Source organism: Arachis ipaensis, chromosome B8, assembly GCF_059453495.1.
Source record: "Arachis ipaensis isolate K30076 ecotype BB chromosome B8, ASM5945349v1, whole genome shotgun sequence".
In the NCBI taxonomy this organism is placed as follows: Eukaryota; Viridiplantae; Streptophyta; class Magnoliopsida; order Fabales; family Fabaceae; genus Arachis; species Arachis ipaensis.
Window position 1 is genome coordinate 123,149,931 of NC_142443.1, and position 12,858 is coordinate 123,162,788.

Below are 12,858 nucleotides of genomic sequence, written 5' to 3' on the forward strand. Positions count from 1 at the left end.
TATTTTAAAAGTCTTTCATATGAATAAAAGCACATTAAAGCCCATAAGAGACGTTGTGTCTTACCAGAAAATCGCACGCGTCGTTTTTCATCTGTGTAACTCTCTTTTCAAATTCAGAATTTGAAAAGAAGTCATGTGGTAAGTAGGGGTGGCAACGGGGCGGGTAGGGGCGGGTTTTTGCTCTACCCGACCCCGCCCCACCGTACAACAATCTGCATAGAACCCGCCCTACTTCAACCCGCGGGTAGTAAAACGTTAAACCCTAACCCGTCCTTGCGGGTACTTGCCCCGCCCCTACCCGCCCCTATAATTATTAAAATCTAATAAATAAAATTAAATTTTAAATTTTATATAACTATCATCACATACATAACATAAATTAAAGAAAAAATTTAAATATGATACAATATTATTAATCATTTACTAATTATTTTACATATATTATACATATTATATATTAAAATTATATATATATATATATATATATATATATATATATATATATATATATATAGCGAGGTGGGTATTACCTAAACACGGCTTCGCCCCGCCCTCCCAAAAACCCGCACCGCTAAAAATCCGCCCCAGTGCGGGGCGGGTAATTACCCGCCTCGAGCGGGTAGGGGCAGGGTGGGTACCCGCGGGTTCGGGTGGTATTGCCATCCCTAGTGATAAGCACGTGCTACTTTTGAAATGTTAAAGTTTTGAGGGACAATTTGTTAGTACAAAAAGTTCGACAAAAATAATACTTTCGACCAAAGCACGATAGATTGACAAATGATGTGGTTGATTAGTAGGATATAAGACTCAACAAAGGAGTTTGAGTTGAAACAACAAGGATATGAAAAACATGTGAAAAATAAGTACCTTTGATAGAGGAGAACATAAAGATGATTATTTGGTGATCAAGATGCAATAAGAACTTGAGTGATTAAGCTTGGAGAGTAAGTCAAGCCATGAATGTGGAGAAACGATATCCACTCGCATTACTTGAATTCACGTTTATAAATACAGGAGTAAAAAAGGTTCAAGGAAACTTCAATTTTTAACATCTCAAACTACACTTAAATTCTCTAAAAATTTCAAAGTCACGCTGTCGTTAAAGGAAGTTATAGAATACAAGTGCATATAAATGTTAAAGTCATCAATTTATTTTATTTATCTTTTTTGTTTATTACTTTAGTTTGTTTGCTTACTTAAATTATAAGTTTTGTTAATTATTTTGTTCTAAATAATTTCTTTTAAATCATTAAGTTCATTTGTTATAATCATTCCTTTTTAAGTTACATTCAATTATATCATTTCATTTTAAATTTGTTTGAATGTCATATATAAACTTCGTTTTTGTAAGTCAGTTTTAATACTAAATTAATAAATTTTGGGTCGAGCTTACTCTTTAGAAGAATCATATCTACTCTTCAAATTAAAATCTTTTGATACAAACTTGACTGAAATCTATAGTCGAGGTTCAAACAAAAATCAACGGTAATAAGTAAAATTTTAGATTTGAGAAGTTCCAAGGATTAGTCAATTCTTAAGCGATGGAAGTGAAAGGAATCTAAACTTCTAAGACACGGATACTAATTAAACATTGAAAAATAGGAAAAGATTATGTGAACGCGATCTCAGAACTCACAATTCAGAAGTGGAGCAATAAGTGTCCTTCCCGGATCATTCAGTTAATCTATAGAAAGATGTAAGATTTGAACAGGTGCAAATTAACTAAAAAGAAATTTCAACATATAGAGAAATAAGAGAATTGACCATATACTGATATATACATGCAGCTTTTGGAAAAAGAAACTTCTAATGGAGCCATGTCACCAAATGAGGTGCACTATTACTAAGGAGGCAAATAATGCGTTGTTAGTTCTCAACAACGACCATTCGAATTCATCATCATTGCAAAGACGGAAAGTATAACAAAGAAACGAGTAGTGCTTCTATAACTCCAGATCTTTAGGACTAACTAGAGGAGACTCCTGAAAAGGGAATTACGCGGGCGGCATTTTCATGAATTTTTAGATGTCACTTCTAAGGCAATGCTCATGAAGTTGATTTTGACACCATTCATTATCATATCAAAATCCAACTGAGAAATATTTTTATTTTAATTTTAATTAGCATTTTGCTATTGAATATTCTAACAGTATATAATTATTATTATTGTACGCGTTACAAATGAGAGTTGTGTACAAATTTTCTTTCTTCAAATATCTTAATTACTAACTATTATACTATAATTAATACAATCACTCCTCAAAAGATTGTTCACCGCCGTGATCATCTTCTACATTTATTTCTTCACTCTTCAGAATTTCTTGGAACAATCAGCTATTGAGGTTAAAATATTATTAGGCCAGTTTGGATAAAGAGTTTAATTAAATTTTTTTAAAAAAATAGTTTAAACAATAAATAGTTATATTAAAAGTAACTTATAAATAAATTATTTTATATTTGAATTTTTAGTTCTAAAAGTGTTTATTTTATAGAAATGTGGTAAAAAGTAGTAGTATTATAAAAAAAGTCATTTTTTTTAACTCTTCTATAAATTTTTAAATAGTTTCTTAGAAAGCCGCAATTTAATTTTAAAAATTGTACCAAACATTAATACTACTACTTTTTATAAGTAAAAAACTCAAAAAAATTACTTTTTTGAAACTTCCAAAAACAGGCCCTTAGTATGGATTGGATTAGCTACTACTACTCCTCTAGTTAGTTACCTGGCATTCATTTGGTGCATTAGAAACTTTCAATATAATAGAATTGAATTAAATTAATAAAATTATATTATTAAATTAAATTTAAGTGTTTGAAATGGTTATCAAATAAATTAAAATTTTGTAATGGACAATTTTTTTTTTTAACATAATATCATAATTAAATAATAAATATACTTATTCATTAAATTATATAAAATAACTAAAAAGATTATATTTTTAATTAAAATTTGTTCACCTCTTTTTAAAAAAATAAAATTTGGCTTTGACTAATGACTAAGTTAACCTCTTCAAAAAAAAAAAAAAAAAAAGGAAAGAACAAAACCAACTATAAACATAAATCCTAGTTATTTTGCAAGTCCATTAAATTAAAAACATCATCAGGAAAATACTTTGTTAAGTTTAAAGAAAATTAATAATAATTTGATGATAATAAACATTAGTAGTTTGGATTGAAAGCCTAAAAATATGTGTAATGTATATAATTTTTGTGCAGAGCAAGTTTAATGAAATTGCAACCGATTAGACCCAATTGCAAACCATCCCTTTTCATGTGGCTCATGATAAACGTTGCTAATCAAGGAGGGAAGTAACCTTGAAAGAAACACAAGAAAAATCATATTAGAATTCCTTCAAAATGAAAAAGGTGATCACTAAGTCTAAGCATCAAAGAGAAAAAAGAAAGAAAAGTCACATGATGGTGCCAAAAGGAAAAATAAAATCAAAGGCAGAAGAAAAATCAGCATAGCAATCCCATTCTTATGCAAATACTCTAGTTTGTTGAAGCCACACTTTTTACTGTTGATCATTTTTGGGTAAGAAGAAGCAAATTAAGATTGTTTTTATCTGTTGTAAATCAAAGGTCATAATTAAAATTTGGAGCCAAAAAATGAATCAATGATTCAGATTTTTGAAGCCAAAGAAAAAAAAAGAAAGAGAATCAATTAGGTAACGATTCAAGCCAACTCTACAAGGCATGAATCCATGGGCGGAGTCACATATAACAAAAGGGGGGCAATGACCCCTCACAAACTTCAAATTTTCTTTATAAATTGTGTATAAATTTTATTTTAGCCCCCCTTAAAAATTTTATTTTACTCTTTTTCTATTACAAGATTAATTTTTGGCCTCTCCCTCAACTTCAACCTAGCTTCGCTCCTGCATGAATCACTACTGATGTCCCATCTCTCCTTTGCATCTCTGCTCTAAATTTTGGAAAAGAAGAACAAAGTCAAAAGTATTCAACCAAGCTTAAGTTTTGGAAGCTTTACTCCTATTTAAAAAGGTAAATGGCAAGAAATTGAAGCAAGGAGAGTGAGCATATTGTTTAGGTCTTCATAGCTTTAGAGCTAACCTTCTTCTCCTTCATGAATTTACATTGAATTTTATATTATTCAATTTTATCCTTCTTTGTTTTTAAATCAATAAAAAAGGCAAATATGTGAGGTATTAAAAAAAGGCATTGAGAGAAAAGGCAAAGAGAGTAATCATGGAAAAAAGCCAAAAAATTATCTCAATTTCTTTATATGTATTTCTGTTTTTGTATTCTTGATCCTAAGAGAACTTCTTTACTAAGTTGAGTGAGTAGTTAGTGGTTAAGAGTCTAGGAGTGAACCAAGCCAAATCAAGATTAGGTAGAAGTTTGGTTTGTCCCTAATAAGATTGGACAGAATCCTTGAAAATTAGTGTTTATAATTTTTAAGAAAGATAGTGAAAATTCCATCACATTTGTGGTAGAGATTTTATATAGGTCACATTATACATGATGGTTAAACTAGGATACATGGTTGTGTCATTTACTCTTCTCTACTCTAATTTTGTTTTTATTCGATATGAGATAAAATAAAATTGTCTCCTACATAATCAATTTTACAGACATCACAGCAACTCAGTGTATTCAAACATAATGTGTTTGCTCTATTACTAATCAATCGTCAAGAGACAAAACAAAATTGTCTCCTACATAACCATCATTGCAAACTCAACAACAACTCTTACTTAAATTCAGTTTGAAGTTAAAGTGTTCAAGTTTAAAATAGGTCATATATTCAACCATCTTCTCTAGATCATTGAGAACCTTCAATTAGTATCAAGAGTCCAATCTCAAGAAATCAAGCTTCACAGTTTGGAGTAAAGATCCAATAGCCAATAACATGGGTGAAATATTGTGGCGTACATACTCACTGAGGATCAGTCCAACAACAGACCTCCCTACTTCAATGACAAGAATTACACTTATTGGAAGGAAAGAATGCGGATATTTATGCAGTCCGTTGATTACAATATTTAAAAGATCATTATGAGCGGTCCGCAAGTTCCAACAAAGACAAGCGTGTAATGACCAAATTTTTCGACACAAAATCAACTCCAATTTAAGGGTTAGGGTTCGAAATTCCAACAGTCACAAGAACATGCATTCATAGCTTGAATTTCACCAAAATTCATCAAAATTTCACCAAATTTTCACAAAGAATTAATCATATATGCAACCAATTTTCAGCACAGCCAAATCATACAACATTTACACAACTCAAACACAATTAATCAAGATTAATTTCATCAAACCCTACCTTGATTTACTGCCTCAAATTCGGTTATGCTTCTAGGTGTTCTTAGAGAACTTTTTCCTCCTAAATCTCATCAAGAACAATTTTAAATACAAAAACCTTCAACTGACCAAACCTTCATATGAATGTTAAGATGAGATTCTTCACCTTAGCTTTGTTGGAAATTGAAGTTTCTTGCCCCTCAAGTCAAGCTAAGCATGATTCCTAAGAAAGAACATCAAGAAAATACATGTTTATGTATGTCTTCCTTGAAACCAAAATAAAAGGGAGAAGGAATAGCCATCTCACCTTAATTCCAACCTTGATTAGTCATATGATTGTGGAGATAAAGAAGAGAGGATTATTTTGGTCAAATTAGAAATATGATTTGAGTTTTAGTTCATAAGAAATCAAGATTTGAAGATTAGGAACCAAGAACTTTTCTCTCTTTTCTCTCTTGAAGATTTTTGGCCACAATGAGGAAATGAGGAAGCCTTGGAGGTCTTGGGAGTGTAAGGTGAGTTGTGATTGGCTGCCTTGGAGGTGGATTAAAATAATATTAAAATATCTCAGGTATATAATTACTAAAACTAAATGTATCAGAACACAAGTAAAAACACATATAGAGATTCTTTTCTGAGCTACTATCATAAATGACACTAGTAACATGTTTAATATCAGAATAGAACATATATGATGATGCATTAGCATTGCTAAAGTCATCAGAGAGAGCTGGTGTTAATCTGCACCAGTAAACTGTGAACCCGGTTAAATCGATCTCCTATTTTTAACTAAAACAGATAAAATAATATTATAATATTATTCAAGTATCTCTAATATTAATATAATAATAATATTATATTACTATTTCTCTTCTCTCATGAATCAAGTCTGGCTCGTCAAACTGAGACTAATTACAGAAACCAGAATCAAAACTCTTAACCGATACAACTCAAAACTAGGTTCTTCGTGACTGTGTCGTCAAACTTATCTCAAAAGAGGTTCTTGCTTAGTGATGACATAATAATGTTGAATATCGAGGTGCTTGATAATATAGTAGAGGTGCTTCCTTTACTAATCTTCTAGAAAATCCATTTTGTCAAAAACTAGGTCGTTACATTCTACCTTCCTTAAAGAAAATTTTGCCCTCAAAATTTCAGCCACGTGCAAGAATCCATCTTCAAGCGATCTATTTCCTTTAAGACATCCTGACAAAGAGATCGGTCCGTGCCTTACAGTATCCAAATCTCACATAGCCTTAGCCATGAAGATCATAACAGTTATGAAGATAGATATGTCTCATAATCGATTCGTCGTTCGAAACTCGATTAAACTATGCCTATTCACAGTCATTGAGGTCTTATCCGCACCAAACAATCAACATTAAGGTGATCAGTCTTAATATCTCAAGTTAAGCACGAACATCCCCAAAATGAGCACTCATAGACATTCATGCTAAATGTATCTTAAAGATACCCTAACAGCATGAGACACATAAGTAGAGTATGCAGAAAAGCATAGTCAGTCCACTCCCCAAGCTCTACTGGGAATGACCTGCTCTGATACCAAATTGTAACGACCCAATTTTTCAACACAAAATCAACTCCAATTTTAGGGTTAGGGTTCGAAATTCCAGCAGCCACAAAAACATGCATTCATAGCTTGAATTTCACCGAAATTCATCAAAATTTCACCAAATTTTTACCAATAATTAATCATATATGCAACTAATTTTCAGCACAGCCAAATCATACAACATTCACACAACTCAAATATAATTAATCAAGATTAATTTCACCAAATCCTACTTTGATTTGCTACCTCAAATTCGGTTATGCTTCTAGGTGTTCTTAGAGCACTTTTTTCTCTTAAATCACATCATGAACAATTTTAAATACAAAAACCTTCAACTAACTGAACCTTCATATGAATATTAGGATGGGATTTCTCACCTTAACTTTACTGAAAATTGAAGTTTCTTGTCCCTCAAGTCAAGCAAAGCATGATTCCTAAGGAAGAACATCAAGAAAATACATGTTTATGCATGTCTTCCTTGAAACTGAAACAAAAGAGAGAAGAAACAACTATCTCACCTTAATTCTAGCCTTGATTAGTCATATGATTATGAAGAAAAAGAAGAGATGATAATTTTGGTCAAATTAAAATTTTGATTTGAGTTTTAGTTCAGAAGAAATCAAGCTTTGAAAGATTAGGAACCAAGAACTTTTTCCTCTTTTTTCTCTTGAATATTTTTGGCTGCAATGAGAAAATGAGGCAGCCTTGGAGGTCTTGGGGGTGTAGGGTGGGTTGTGATTGGCTGCTTTGGAGGTGGATTAAAATAATATTAAAATATCTCAAGTGTATAATTACTAAAACTAGATGTATCGAAACACAAGTAAAAACACATCTAGAGATTATTTTCTGAGCTACTAGCATAAATGATACTAGTAACATGTTTAATATGAAAATAGAACATATATGATGATGCATTAGCATAGCTAAAGTCATCAAAGAGTGCTGGTGTTAATTTGCACTACTAGACTGTGAACCCAGTTAAATCGATCTCCTATTTTTAACTAAAATAGATCAAATAATATTATAATATTATATTACTATTTCTTTTCATGAGTCCGGCTCGTCAAATTGAGACTAATTACGGAAACCAGAATCAAAACTCTTAACCGATACAACTCAAAACTAGGTTCTTCGTGACTGTGTCGTCAAACTTATCTCAAAAGAGGTTCTTGCTTAGTGATGACATAATGATGTTGAACATCGAGGTGCTTGATAATATAGCAGAGGTGCTTCCTTTACTAATCTTCTGAAAAATTCGTTTTGCCAAAAACTAGGTCGTTACAAAGCATTGAAGCAGTGATGACTCCCAAAGAAGAAAATGAATGGAATAATGAAGATAAGAAGAAAGTGGAGCTAAACGCCAAGGCAATTAATATGATGCATTGTGCCATTAGCTTCGAGAAATACTGAAAGGTGTAAAGATGCAAAACAACAAAAGAGATTTGGGATAAACTCCATGTCACTCATGAAGGTACTCAATATGTCAAGGAAATAAGGATCGATATGCTTATAAAGGAATATGAAATGTTCACTATGAAGGAAGAAAAAAATCATTGATGATATTTGAAAGATCTTCGATCATAATCAATAGCTTGGATGCTGTAGGAACGACTCACATCGAACAAGTGTTAGTGAGAAAATTACTAAGAAGTCTCACTAAAAAGTGGGAAATAAAAGCAATGGTTATATTTGAAAGTAGCAATCTGAACCAAATGACATATGATGAGCGGAGAGAAAAACTACTTGTCTATGAAACCACACATATGAACTGAGACACAAAAAAGAAAGGAGTGGCTTTGAAATCCAATATTGATTCATTGAAAGAAGATTTCAATGATAGTTTTTTCAGATGATAAAATTATGTTTTTTGCTAGGAGATTGAGAAGACTCATGAGAAGTAAAGGAATGAGTAAAGGTTCAAACTCAAAGGAACACAAGAGAAATTTTAGCAAGATCATATGTAATCATTATAAGTAAGCTGATTATTTCAAGTATGATTGTCCTAAGCTCAAAATAAAGAAAGACAAGAAGAAGGTGCTAATGGCATCATAGGAGGACCTTGAAAATGACTCCGATGATGAATAAGAGTCTGAAAACAAAGCACAAGCTTGTTTCATAGTTAACCAAGATCAAGTGGAAGAGGTAAATTATTTTGACCTATTTAATGAGAAATTATATCAAGTGGTTGATGATCTAACGGCACACATTAGAAACATTTTGGATAACTTTTATAAATGTGAGTCAGAAAATGAGTTCTTAAAAGCTAAAAATATTTTTCTTAAAGAAAAACTAAAGGAAACCAAATGTGCTATTGATTTAATCGAAGAAAATAAACTTCTTAAATCTGAAACTGAAAAATTTAAAAGGAAGCACACAGTTAATGCATTAATAGACCTAATTGATAAAAATAAATTATTGCATAAAGTGCTTGAACCAAAAATATAGTATAATTTGCTCAAAGTTATAAAAATTTGGATAAATTGCTAGCTAGTCAAGAACCTTTGTTTGAAAAATCTAGTTTAAAATATTTTGATAAAAATAGAGCTGTTTTTGAAAAATCTCATGCTGAAACTAAAGCTTCAACCTCTTAAACCAAAATATTTCAAACCTCTTATCACTTTCAAAATTCAGCAAAGAGAAATCATTATCAAACTTGCAAAAAATATAGTCATTCATCTCATCAATACTTTATTGTTGAAAGAAAAATTGGAAATAAAGTATATAAAGTGGTAAAGAATTTCAATGTCCTTGAGCAACTAAGGAGGATTAACATCCAAGAATCCAAATTTATTTGGATACCTAAGATCACTTGAAACTTTGTATAGATTTGCCTTACATCCAAGAAGAAGAAAGATATATGGTATCTTAATAGCGGATGTTCAAGGCACATAACCGGAAAGTCCACATTTTTCATCAAACTAAATGAGTACAATAGAGAATTTGTGACATTCGGTGATGATGGAAAAGGCAAGATCATTGCCATAGGTAAAGTGAGTAAGGGCTTTTCTACTTGTATTGATAATATATTTTTGGTGGATGGATTGAGACATAATATCTTGAGTATTAGCCAACTTTGTGACTTAGGTTATTGGGTAATTTTTTAAATATTAGAATGTCTTGTTATTAATGAAAATTTTGATGAAGTGTTATTTGTAGTTAAAAGATGTGATAATGTATGAAGTCACACTAGATGAACTAAAAAAAAATGTAGCTTGTTTTAATTCCATGGATTCAGAAAAATAGCTATGGCATAAAAGGCATGCTAGCGTGTTTCAAATAACCAAGTTAGTAAAGAAAAATTTAGTGAAAGGTCTTCCTAAAATTCATTTTGACAAACATATCACTTGTGATGCATGTCAAATGGGAAAACAAATAAAAAATTCATTTAAATCAAAGAAAGACATTTTAACTAAAAGATCTCTTGAATTGCTACATATTGATCTTTTTGAGCTAACTAGAACTTAGTCTAGGCGATAAACACTATAGCCTAGTAATTGTGGATGATTATACTAGATTCGGTCGGGTCCTTTTTCTAACGCATAAAAATTATGCTTTTTTTACTTTTGAGGTTTTTAGCAAAAATGTTTAAAATGAAAAAAGATTTGAAGATTGCTTCTATTAGAAGTGACCACGAAAAAAAATTTAAAAATGATGATTTTGAAATTTTTCTGTGAAAAACTAAGGATTTCACTTAACTTTTCTTATCTAAGAACATCTTAACAAAATGGTGTTGTTAAACAAAGAAATAGAAGCCTTCAAAAAATGGCTAGGACCATGTTATGTGAAAGTCATGTTCCTAAGTTTTTTTGGGCATAAGCAGTCAACACAGCGTGTTACATTTTGAATAGAATAATTATTAGGAAGTTTTTAAAGAAAATACCTTATAAATTATGGAAAGGAACTCCTCCTAATCTTAAATATTTTTATATCTTTAGGTACAAATATTTTGTATTAAATGCTAAAGATAGCTTGGGAAAATTTTATTCAAAAACCTATGAATGCATTTTCATTGGATATTCTACAACTAGCAAAATTTATAGAGTTTATCATAAAGATTCTAGAGTTGTTGAGGAATTCATACACGTTTTTTTTTGTAATACTAATATTATTTTAAGCTCTTTCAAAGATGATAATGCATGTGCTCAAAATAGTGATATAAAAAATGAGAATCAAGCTCAAACTTATTTTTGTCTGCAGCAAAGAGATTAATCTACTGTGGCATCGATTCTGCAGGAAATAATTCTGTTTTATCTCTTGAAACTATAGAGAATCCTGGAACTGACAGTCAAGAAAACCAAACTCCATTTTAACTTGATCCTAGGATTCCAAGACCAAGGAAATAGAAAATTCTTGAAGAATTATCTACAAGAATTCATTATTGGAGATCCGTCACTAGGTGTCACCACTAGATCCTCACGTAGAATAAGGTTGGAACAAAATAATATTGCACTCATTTCTCTAATAAAATCACAAAATGTGAACGAAGCACTTGAAGATCCATCTTAGGTCAAGGCAATAGAAGAGGAGCTGCTTCAATTTGAGAAAAATGAAGTGTGAACATTAGTATCTAATTCCAATGGAAAGAGAGTGATGGGAATAAAATAGATTTTTTCAAAACAAATTGAGAGAAGATGGAAGTATAGCAAGAAATAAAGAAAGACTCGTAGCTCAAGGATATAATCAAGAAGAAAGTATTGACTTTGACGAGTCATTTGCGCATGTTGCAAGTATGGAAGTCATAAGATTGTTGATTGCCTATGCCTACGCCAAAAGTTTAAACTTTTTCAAATGGATGTTAAATGTGTTTTCTTAAATGGTATTATAGATAGAGAAATATATGTAATCCAATCTCTCGGTTTTAAAAATGAAAAGTTTTCAAACTATTTTTAAAATTTCAAAAGCACTTTATGATTTGAGATAAGCTCCTATAACTCAGTATGAAAGAATTAGTTCTTTCCTGTTAAAAAATAATTTTCAAAGAGGTTTCACAGATACTACTTTATTTATTAAAGAGTCTAATGATCATTTTATTTTTGTTCAAGTTTATGTGAATGACATTATTTTTAGCTCGACAAATGAGTCTTTGGGTGCTGATTTTAGCAAATTAATTACTAGTTAGTTTGATATGAGTATGATGGGAGAACTTATATTCTTTTTTGGTCTCCAAATCAAACAAACTCTAAGTGGCACATTTGTGCAAGAAAAATATGCCAAAGAATTAGTTAAAAAATTTGGTTTGGAAAATGCTAAGCCAATGAACACACCAATGCATCTAAATTCTAGACTTGAAAAATGATGAAAATGACAAAGATGTGAATGAAATTAGATTTAGAGGAATGATCGGTTCACTCATGTACCTCACTTCCTCTAGACCGGACATAGTTCAGAATGTTAGAGTTTGCTCTAGATTCCAATCACATCATAAAAAATCTATTTTTTCTGCTGTTAAAAGGATTATTAGATATATCATGGCATTTCAGATTTTGGTTTGTGATATCCCAAGTCTAATAATTTTTGTGTAATGGGCTATTATGATGTAGATTTTGTCAGTGATTGAATAGATCGAAGGAGCACAACCGAAATCTGCTATTTCCATAAAAAGTCATTAAATATGTGATCAAACAAAAAAATTGTCTACAATAATAAATTATAACATTTTCAAATTTCAAGTATACTATTTCTAAGAATATAAGTGTTTGCAATATATTTCATTTTTAACCTTAAAACAAACATCTACTTAGAAAATATTTAACTCGTGCATAAGATTTAACATTACTTATTCAAATAAAAAAGTACTTAAAAGTTTAACCATGCGAGAAAAAGAAAAAAAAAATGATATATGCATTACGTTTATATATGTCAGTATATATTTTTCACTTTTAGTATAAAAGTCATTGTCAAAAATTAAAAGAAAAAATATCTTTTATCCAAAAAATAATTTGTAAAAAAAAGAAAGAAATATCATATGTATAATTTATGTGTAGACTTTTTTCATACATTTTTTACAAGTAATTGAT